Raw genomic sequence first — 8,728 nt, 5'->3', positions numbered from 1 at the left:
CAGTTCCTTCCTTCCTTCCTTCCTTCTTTCTTTCTTTTTCTTTCTTTCTTTCTTTCTTTCTTTCTTTCTTTCTTTCTTTCTCTTTCTTTCTTTCTTTCTTTCTTCCTTTCTATCTATCTTTCTTTCTTTCTTTCTTTTTCACTTTCTGCTGAAATAGCCTCACATAACAATGCCATGGCATGAAGCTAAAAATAATTCTGAAATTATCCCTCTTTCCATGTGTGGTCTAAGTTGACTTGTACACAGTGAGACAGGACAGCAACATATGGGAATACACAGATGACCCTCATAACAGTTTCATATTAAAATGTTATATTCTATACATCCCATAGATTTATTAGACACTCTCATTTTGTAAATTGACCGAATATTACCTTTAGATGACTTTGTCTTAATAATTAAGTGGTAGATAATTAATCAGAAATTGGTGACACAACATAAGCTTTCCTGTAGGTTATATTCCTCTGATGAAAAATCAACATTGGCAATGTTAATATATTTATTTATTAGTGTTTTACAGTTAAACAAATACCAGGGGAAAGCCCATATGCTTCCAGAGTATTACATATCTTTAAGATGTTTTGTAACAATGGGTTTCTTACATATTCTGGAAACCCAATAAAAATGTGCATGTTAAGAAATTATGGCAGCGAGACCTCATCTCTACAATAAATCAAAAAATCAGCAGGGCGTGGTAGCACATGCCTGTAATTCTGGTTACTTGGAAGGCTGAGGTGGAAGGATCACCGGAGCTCAGCAGGTCGAGGCTGTGGTGGCCGGGAATGGCCACTGCACTCTAGTCTAGGCGACAGAGTGAGACTGCAACTCAAAAAAAAATAAAGAAGTATCTTTCATCTCAGACTTTTGGATACAATTTAGGCAGGGGATAAGATGCAGACTGAAATTTGAGCTTCAACAGAGAAGATGACATGGGAAAAGGAGATAAACCATAAGCATGCTACATTATTCAACCTCCAGGGACAGGAGGATATGAGGAGGAATCCATACTGAAAGTTAAATATTAAGCAACCTACCAGGAAAACATGTGTCATATATTCGTGGGACAAGATTAGAAGGCCATAAAACTTACACCCCTGGTATGGCACATGCACAAAAGGACCTTCCTTGAATTCCCTGTAACCTGTCCATGCAGTAGAGTTTTTAAGGGCTAATGCATATGGACTACATCTCATTCATACACTTAAAATTATGGATTAGTGGGCAGAGAAACGCACAGTGACCTATAATTTTACCATTCCCTCCGGAGGTACATTTAACCCAGAAATATTTGCTAAACTGTTATCTTTTTGCATGCTTTGCCAAATAGAGGTTACTTTCCCATTGAAAATAATGTAAATGATCCTGGCTTTAACTTGCTACTATTTAATTACTCCAGCTGAAGCCTATTATATCCTATCTTGAATTTGGTATGTACTGCTTTTATCCTTCTGCTAAAAAAAAAGAACAGACAGAGCCAGGCTCGGTGGCTCAGCCTGTAATCCCGCGCCTTTGGGAGGCTGAGGTGAGTGAATTACCTGAGCCCACGGGTTTGAGACACGCCTGGGTAGCAAGACCTCATCTCTACAAAAAATCAAAAAATCAGCCGGGTGTGGTAGCGCATGCCTGTAATTCTGGCTCCTCGGAAGGCTGAGGCAGAAGGATCGCCGGAGCCCAGCAGGCGAGGCTGCAGTGTCCGGGAGCAGTCACTGCACTCCAATCTGGGCAACCGAGTGAGACTCCAACTCAAAAAAAAAAAAAAGAACAAACAAAAAAGAAACACTAAAAAGCCCTGCACTTCGCTTTAGCTTTCTTTGTCTTTCTGTGTGTTTCATCCACTTCTTTGTTCATGACACCAAGAACCTGGTCTCCACCATGGGTTATTCATTCATCCTGCAATTATAATATGAAGGAAGAAATCAGTGAAATCAGTGATCTATGGAAGCTAAATAAAGTGATCCATCAGATCATCGTGATACACCTGTGACCTGAGCCTATGTTATAACATCAACTCAACCCTCAGAAGATAAACTCCTGAGAGATTTAAAGACATCATCATAAAAGTACTGGTTATCTCATGATTTTAAATAAAAAAAGAATATTCAATGTGGAGTTTCAGGCCTTACTCAAATAATATGTGCCAGATTGTTGCAAACAAATATAGTTTATATTTGTCTGTAAAGCAACTATACCTGATTTAGAATACTCAGATATGATCTTAAATAAACACCTGGGGAAACTTAAGGAAAGCAAGAGTTGATTCTTGGTCAGGTGTAATGAGTCAACAACAAAGTTCTGGGAAACTCTAATGACGGGTCTAGCCAGAAACCAAGTCCCAAGTACCATTTTGACACATTTAGGTAAATATTCTCCAGTTTCCACTAACTGGTGGATTTTTATGTATTTTATTTACATTGTGACTATTTTAACTATAACTTCAGCTCATTACTTGACAAAAGACTACAGTCCTTTCAGTTGATAAAAACCTGCATTACAAATAATGGGAATCTTTATTGAAAAATACATAATGCAGCCAGGCTCGGTGGCTCAAACTGTAATCCCGTGCCTTTGGGAGGCTGAGGAGAGTGGATTGCCTGAGTTCGCGGATTCAAGACCTGACTGGACAGCAAGACCTCTTCTCTACAATAAATAAAAAAAATCAGCTGGGCATGGTAGCGCATGCCTGTAATTCCGGCTACTTGGAAGGCTGAGGTGGAAGGATTGCCAGAGCCCAGCAGGTGAGGCTGCGGTGGCTAGGAGCGGCCACTGCAATCCAGTCTGGGTGACAGAGTGAGACTCCAACTCAAAAAAAAAAAAGAAAAGTAAAGAAAAATACATAATGCATTACTGAAACTCACATGCCACATTGAATCTAACTATCACAATCTTCCACATGTTTGAAAATTAGCATCTTCACATCAAAACCATCTAATTTTTAAAAAAATCCTTGAATTCCCTTTGACACATATACTCCATTAGCACTATGGCATTGTGATTTACTACTACACATGTATTATTGTCATGTGACTCACTACCTGGAAGATAAACAGTGAGACGTTACATCCAATAACATCCTCTGTTCTACTGTATTTAGACGTGACAAAACATTGAGTATTCAAGTATGATGATCATGCTTCTCAACAGTAGTTAACAATTGGTTTTTTGCTACACATTTTTATAGTTATCTACTTTAATTTTTAATAGCTTCCTGCTCTCTTTCACCAGGAAAAAGTGTGAATTAAAAATAATATCAGAGGAATATTGCCCTTGAAACACTGGAAGGAATCAGATCAGACATTTTTATCAACAGGGTGGTGAAACTCCAAGGAGTTCATGGTTGGTTTGTTTTTTACATCTCAAGAAGGAATGCAGAATTCTACACATTGGAAACTACTCCAATAGAGATTATTTTGATGCTACTTAATGAACATACCAGTCCTCACAAAAGGCTCTCTTCTATGAAACCAATATTTACACCAATCTCTGCAATCCAAAGAAATCTCCTCGACAGACTTTTTCATTAGACATCCAGGAATGCAAAGTGATTCTCTGTGTACTTTTGACTGAGTGTTCTGGAAAAGCTCTAGGCATTTCAGCCTACCTTCATTGGAAATATGGTAAGTTTATCACTTGTTGTGGATTCTCACTTCATTGGATATAAAAGCTCATCCACATTGTGATGGGTCAATAACTGCATCCAAGAAACATGTTCATTATTTGAATGAACAAATTCTAGACTCCTCACTTGAGTTAATGGTTCTTCACTCTGTACAGGTATTTCTAGGACTAAAAACTCAACAGTTTTATTCAGATGATTCCTCTTGAGACTCATTCTTTCTGTCTCATTTTGACTCCCTCTCCATATCCCTCTGTTTGTTTCTATATGTCTCTAGTGAGCAATATGGTCTATACCCTCAAGGATACAGCCTCACACCATATTTTTGTTATCTAAAAGGCCTTTGCATTTTCAAATCTAATCTCCAATATTAGAGTCTACTCTATTAAATGGAATAGAGAAAACTATTTTAAGATATGCATACATCATGTCAAAAACTTTCAACAATGTGCTAAAGTTGCCTTTTTACTATATATTCCTAGGATTCTCTTAATAGTCATCAATCTGGATTATTTTTTGGAAGAAACATCAGACACAAGGAACTTTCAAATTTTGTAGAAAGGACCTTATTGTGTGATGATTCTAAAAAAAAGTGGCCAAGATTTCAGTGTGTCAATACTTAGGAGAGTACATGTGTTGCTTTGAAATAATTATTTTAGGCACAAGGGACCAGTAATAAGGATACCATCAGTCCAGGTTTGGGCTTGCAGGGTCTGGGCACATGGTCTTGCAGAAGAAATTTATTGTAAAATTAGGGTGGCATTTGTGCAAACTGTGGTTTTTCAGTGTCCTTTGGGATAGTTCTTGTTATCAGGAATATGTGTCAGGAAACCTTCCTTCATGACTTTCCATGATTCCATGTGTCAGGGTTTTAACACAATTGATTCCATTTCATTCTGACCTCATGCTCAAAGTCTCCCTGAAATTACTGTTGAGAAAGGTGACATTGTGACAACTTGCACAGCACAGATAAATTCCACATCTTTACAACATTTTGACCAAAGAATCCCTAAAAATTGTCCTAATAAAAAAATTCCATAGAAGCTCCTGCCCTGATTTGATTGGAAAAAACTCCCTGTTCCCTCTAGACTTCCTCAGTTCTCTCACCTTGGAGACTGTGGTTGAGGTGTTAACACCTCTCTAAGTGCAAATATGAATTTGTTTCTGTGAGAGTGAACATGTCCTCATATTACAATGACTTATTTTATATTAGGAGATCACTTTGACAGGAACAGACATCTAAAATTAGAGAGGTTCCCTGGGGAAACTTTCAGGTGGGGAGGAAAATATAAACTCAGACAGGAAACAAGTCCTACTCCATTTGCACCTACTTGTGGGCTTGACTCTGACCAGTGAATCCTGCTTATCACCTGCAGTTGATTTCAACCCAGAGTCCGTGCAGGGAAGTTTATGTCTAGGCTCACACTGACATCTCCTTACTGTGTCTCTAGCACAGTAATATATGGATGTGTCCTCAGCTCTCAGGCTGTTCAATTGCAGATACAGCATGTCCTTGGCATTGTCTCTGGAGATGGTGAATCGGCCCTTCACAGATTCTGCATAGCTTGTGCTACTACCATCATAACTAATGGATGAGACCCACTCAAACCCCTTCCCTGGAGCCTGGCGGACCCAGTTCATGCCATGTCTACTGAAAGTGAATCCAGATACTGAACAGGAGAGTCTCAGAGATCCCCCAGGCTGCACCAGCCTCCCCCAGACTCCACCAGCTGCACATCACAATGGACACCTGTAAACACAGAGATGTCCTGGTTAGAAACTGCAACAAAAGTCCACTGTTTCTCTCACTCATTTCCACTCACAGAATCAATATATCTAGTTTTCCATGAATTACCTTTTAAAACAGCAACAAGAGTAACCCAACTGAGAATAACCTCCATTGTGTGTCGTCTGTGTTCAGTCCTTATCACTGAATGGGAACACCTGGAAATACCAGGACTAGCGCTCCTCTCCCAGAACTGAAGAGTCAGGGCTGCTTTTCATTACTCAGAGGCAGGGTCTTATTTGCATGTTGTCTGCTATATAGTAAGCTCTGGGTGGGAGGGCTCAGAGAGGCAATCCCCCAGTGCAGTTGAGAGGAAACTGGAGGAGTTCCTTGGGAGGAATAATATTTTTACATATGTGATTTCTTAGCATGCTGTTTCTTGGCAGCAAAACTAATGCATGTTATTTTATTTTTACATTTGTACATGATAAATTCCATGTTGCTTTTCAACACTACCTTAATTTTCCAGTGTAACACTAAACACAGAGCATGCAGGTGTTGTGTGATGTGTCCAGGAGCACATTATGATGATAGCCCACTGTCTAAGCCTGTGCTCCACATTCCTGGACATGACCAATTTTCTCAACCTAGTCTAAGACTGCATTTAGCAAAAATAGTATGATTTACTGAACTACTTTACTATAATGAGGAGACTTTGTTTTTATACAGCATTTTTTAGTTTTCTTTAAAATATGGATAAATCTAAACATCATGTAGGTGCTTTTTCAGAGTCTCTGACATTTCTCATATGTTTGTTTTTAACTACTCTTTGTTATCTCTATTGGTCTTTTTCATGTGTAACAAACTTACTGAGGTATAACTGCCATGTAATACGCTTTATTTATTTAAAATTTACATCTGATGCATATTGATCATTTGTAGTCCTCTGCAACCATCTCCACAAATTAGTGGGCACAACCATATAGTCAGATAGAAGAAATAATTTCTGATATTATCATTATCAATGAACAGTAGGGTGACTATATTTAGACACAAACATATAATTAGATAGACGAAACAAGTTATGATGTTCTCATTATTAATGGACAGTTGAGTGACTATTGTTCACAAAAATGAATTGTATATTTCAATACAGCAAGAAGGGATATCTGAAATATTTTCAGCCCCCAAAAATGATAAGTGATGGAGGTGGTAGAAACTCTAACTACCAAAATAAAGGAACTTTAAATACCCTGACTTGATATTATTTATTCTATGCAAGTATCAAAATATCACATGTCTGTGGATATGTACAAATATGTGCAATACAAAAAAAACGTGAATGTTGTGCTGAGAGAAAATTGGGAGGAAACATTGGATGCATTGGAGATACAGACTAATCTGCAGGTCTGCTAGCTTGTGGAAGAATCAAGAAGAGAGACAGTTGAAATTTCATGCCAGGAGCCTGGCTTCTCTCACTCTGCATCATGTCTGTAAATTCACTTGTAATGTGCACATCAATAGTTTTCCATTTTCATTACTGAAAGATATTCAGTTTTTCTAGGTTTTATATCCTTTCAACTTTGAAATAATTTTGCTTTGTTTTTAGTTTCTTTTCTTTTCTTTGAGTTGGAGACTCACTCTGTTGACCAGGCAGGAGTGCAGTGGCACACTCACGGCTATCCAATTTCAGTTTTGACCTGCTGAGTTCAGGCAACCCTTCCACCTCAGTCTTCCAAGTAGCTGGAATTATAAGTTCACGCTAACACATCAAGCTAATTTTTGATTTATTGTAGAGAAGAAGTCTCACCAAGTTGCCCAGGCTGTTTTCTGAACTCATGGGCTCAGGCAATCCACTCACCCCACACTCCCAAAGTTCTGGAATTACTGGATTGAGCCACTGCACCTAGCCTCTAGTTCTTAACATCTATAAATTTCTATAAATGTTTGACTGCAAGTTTGTACAAACTTCATTTTATTTTAGTGTAGCAAATTCTCAGGAGTATGTTTCTGGTTCATGTATTAAGGACATGCTGAACTTTATAAGATGCTGTTCATTGTTTTCCAGAGTGGCTGTTTCATTTTGCATTTGTTCCCTTTTTGCCACACCCTCTCCAGCAGCTGTTATTTTTGACTTGTTGATAATTGCCATTCTGACTGGGGTTAGGTGGTATCTCAGTGTGGTTTTGATTTGCATCTCCCTGATGATTAGTGGGGTTGAACATTTTTTCATGTGTTTGCTGGCTGCTCGGATGTCTTCCTTTGTGAAGTGTCTGTTCATATCTTTTGGCCACTTTATAATGGGGTTGTTTGTTTTTTTCTTTTCAGCAAGTTTGAGTTCCTTGTAGATCCAGGATGTTAAGCCTTTGTCAGACCTGGTGTTGGCAAATATATTTTCCCAGTCTGTGGCTGTCTCCCTGCTCTCTTGATGGTTTCTTTGGCTTTGCAGAAGCTTGTCAGTTTAATAAGGTGCCACTTGTCTATCTTCTCTCTTATGAGCTGTGGGTATCGAGTTTTGTTCAGAAATTGGATGCCAGTTCCGATTTCCATGAGGGTATTTCCTTCGTTTTCTAAGGTTCTTATGGTTTGAGGTTTTACATTTAGGTCTCTGCTCCATTTGGAGTTAACCTGTGTGCATGGGGATAGATAGGGGTCCTGTTTCAATCTTCTGCATGTGGTTAGCCAGTTTTCCCAGCACCATTTACTGAATAGGTCCTCCTCTCCCCAGTGTTAGGTGGTGGAGGGTTTGTCGAAGATGGGTTGGTTGAGAAATTGAGATTTTGCTTCTGGAATCTCAATTCTATTCCATTGATCTATATGCCTGTTCCTATACCAATACCAAGCTGTTTTGATGATTGTAGCTTTATAGTAAAGTTTGAAGTCTGGTAATGTGATACCACCTGCTTTGTTTCTTTTGCTGAGGATGGCTTTGGCTATTCTTGGACGTTTGTGTTTCCATATGAATTCCTGTGTTGTTTTTCTACGTCTGAGAAGAATGTTGCTGGTAATTTGATGGGCATTGCATTGAATTTGTAGATTGCCTTAGGTAAGATGGACATCTTCAGAATGTTGATTCTTCCAATCCATGAGCATGGGATATTTTTTCCACTTGTTTGTGTCATCTTTGATTTGTTTGAGCAGTGTTTTGTAGTCTTCCTTGTAAAGGTCTTTCACGTCTCTGGTTAGGAAGATGCCAAGGTATTTCATTTTTATTTTTGTGGCTATTGTGAATGGAATTGTGTTTTTTATTTGGGTTTCTGTTTGTTTATTATGGTGTAGAGAAATGTGATTGTCTTTTGTACATTTATTTTGTATCCTGAGACTTTGCCAAAGGGCTTTATCAGTGTAAGGACGTTTTTGACAGATTCTCTTGGGTTTTCAAGGTACAC

At 38.5% G+C, this 8,728-nt stretch overlaps 1 pseudogene across 1 annotated transcript; it reads right to left on the bottom strand.

The window, feature by feature from the left end:
• Positions 1–4,944: 4,944 nt before the first annotated feature.
• LOC110595738 lies at positions 4,945–5,514 on the bottom strand (annotated as a pseudogene). The gene is made up of 2 exons (XR_002482038.1): positions 5,469–5,514; positions 4,945–5,363 (listed from the first exon to the last, which is right to left on the bottom strand). The product of XR_002482038.1 is annotated as an immunoglobulin heavy variable 3-74-like (transcript).
• Positions 5,515–8,728: the final 3,214 nt, after the last annotated feature.

This window comes from Carlito syrichta, unplaced genomic scaffold, assembly GCF_000164805.1.
Source record: "Carlito syrichta isolate Samal-C Ts95f unplaced genomic scaffold, Tarsius_syrichta-2.0.1 Scaffold303829, whole genome shotgun sequence".
NCBI lineage: Eukaryota > Metazoa > Chordata > Mammalia > Primates > Tarsiidae > Carlito > Carlito syrichta.
Note: the sequence above shows the minus strand (reverse complement) of the source record. Positions and strands in the feature narration are given on the sequence as shown.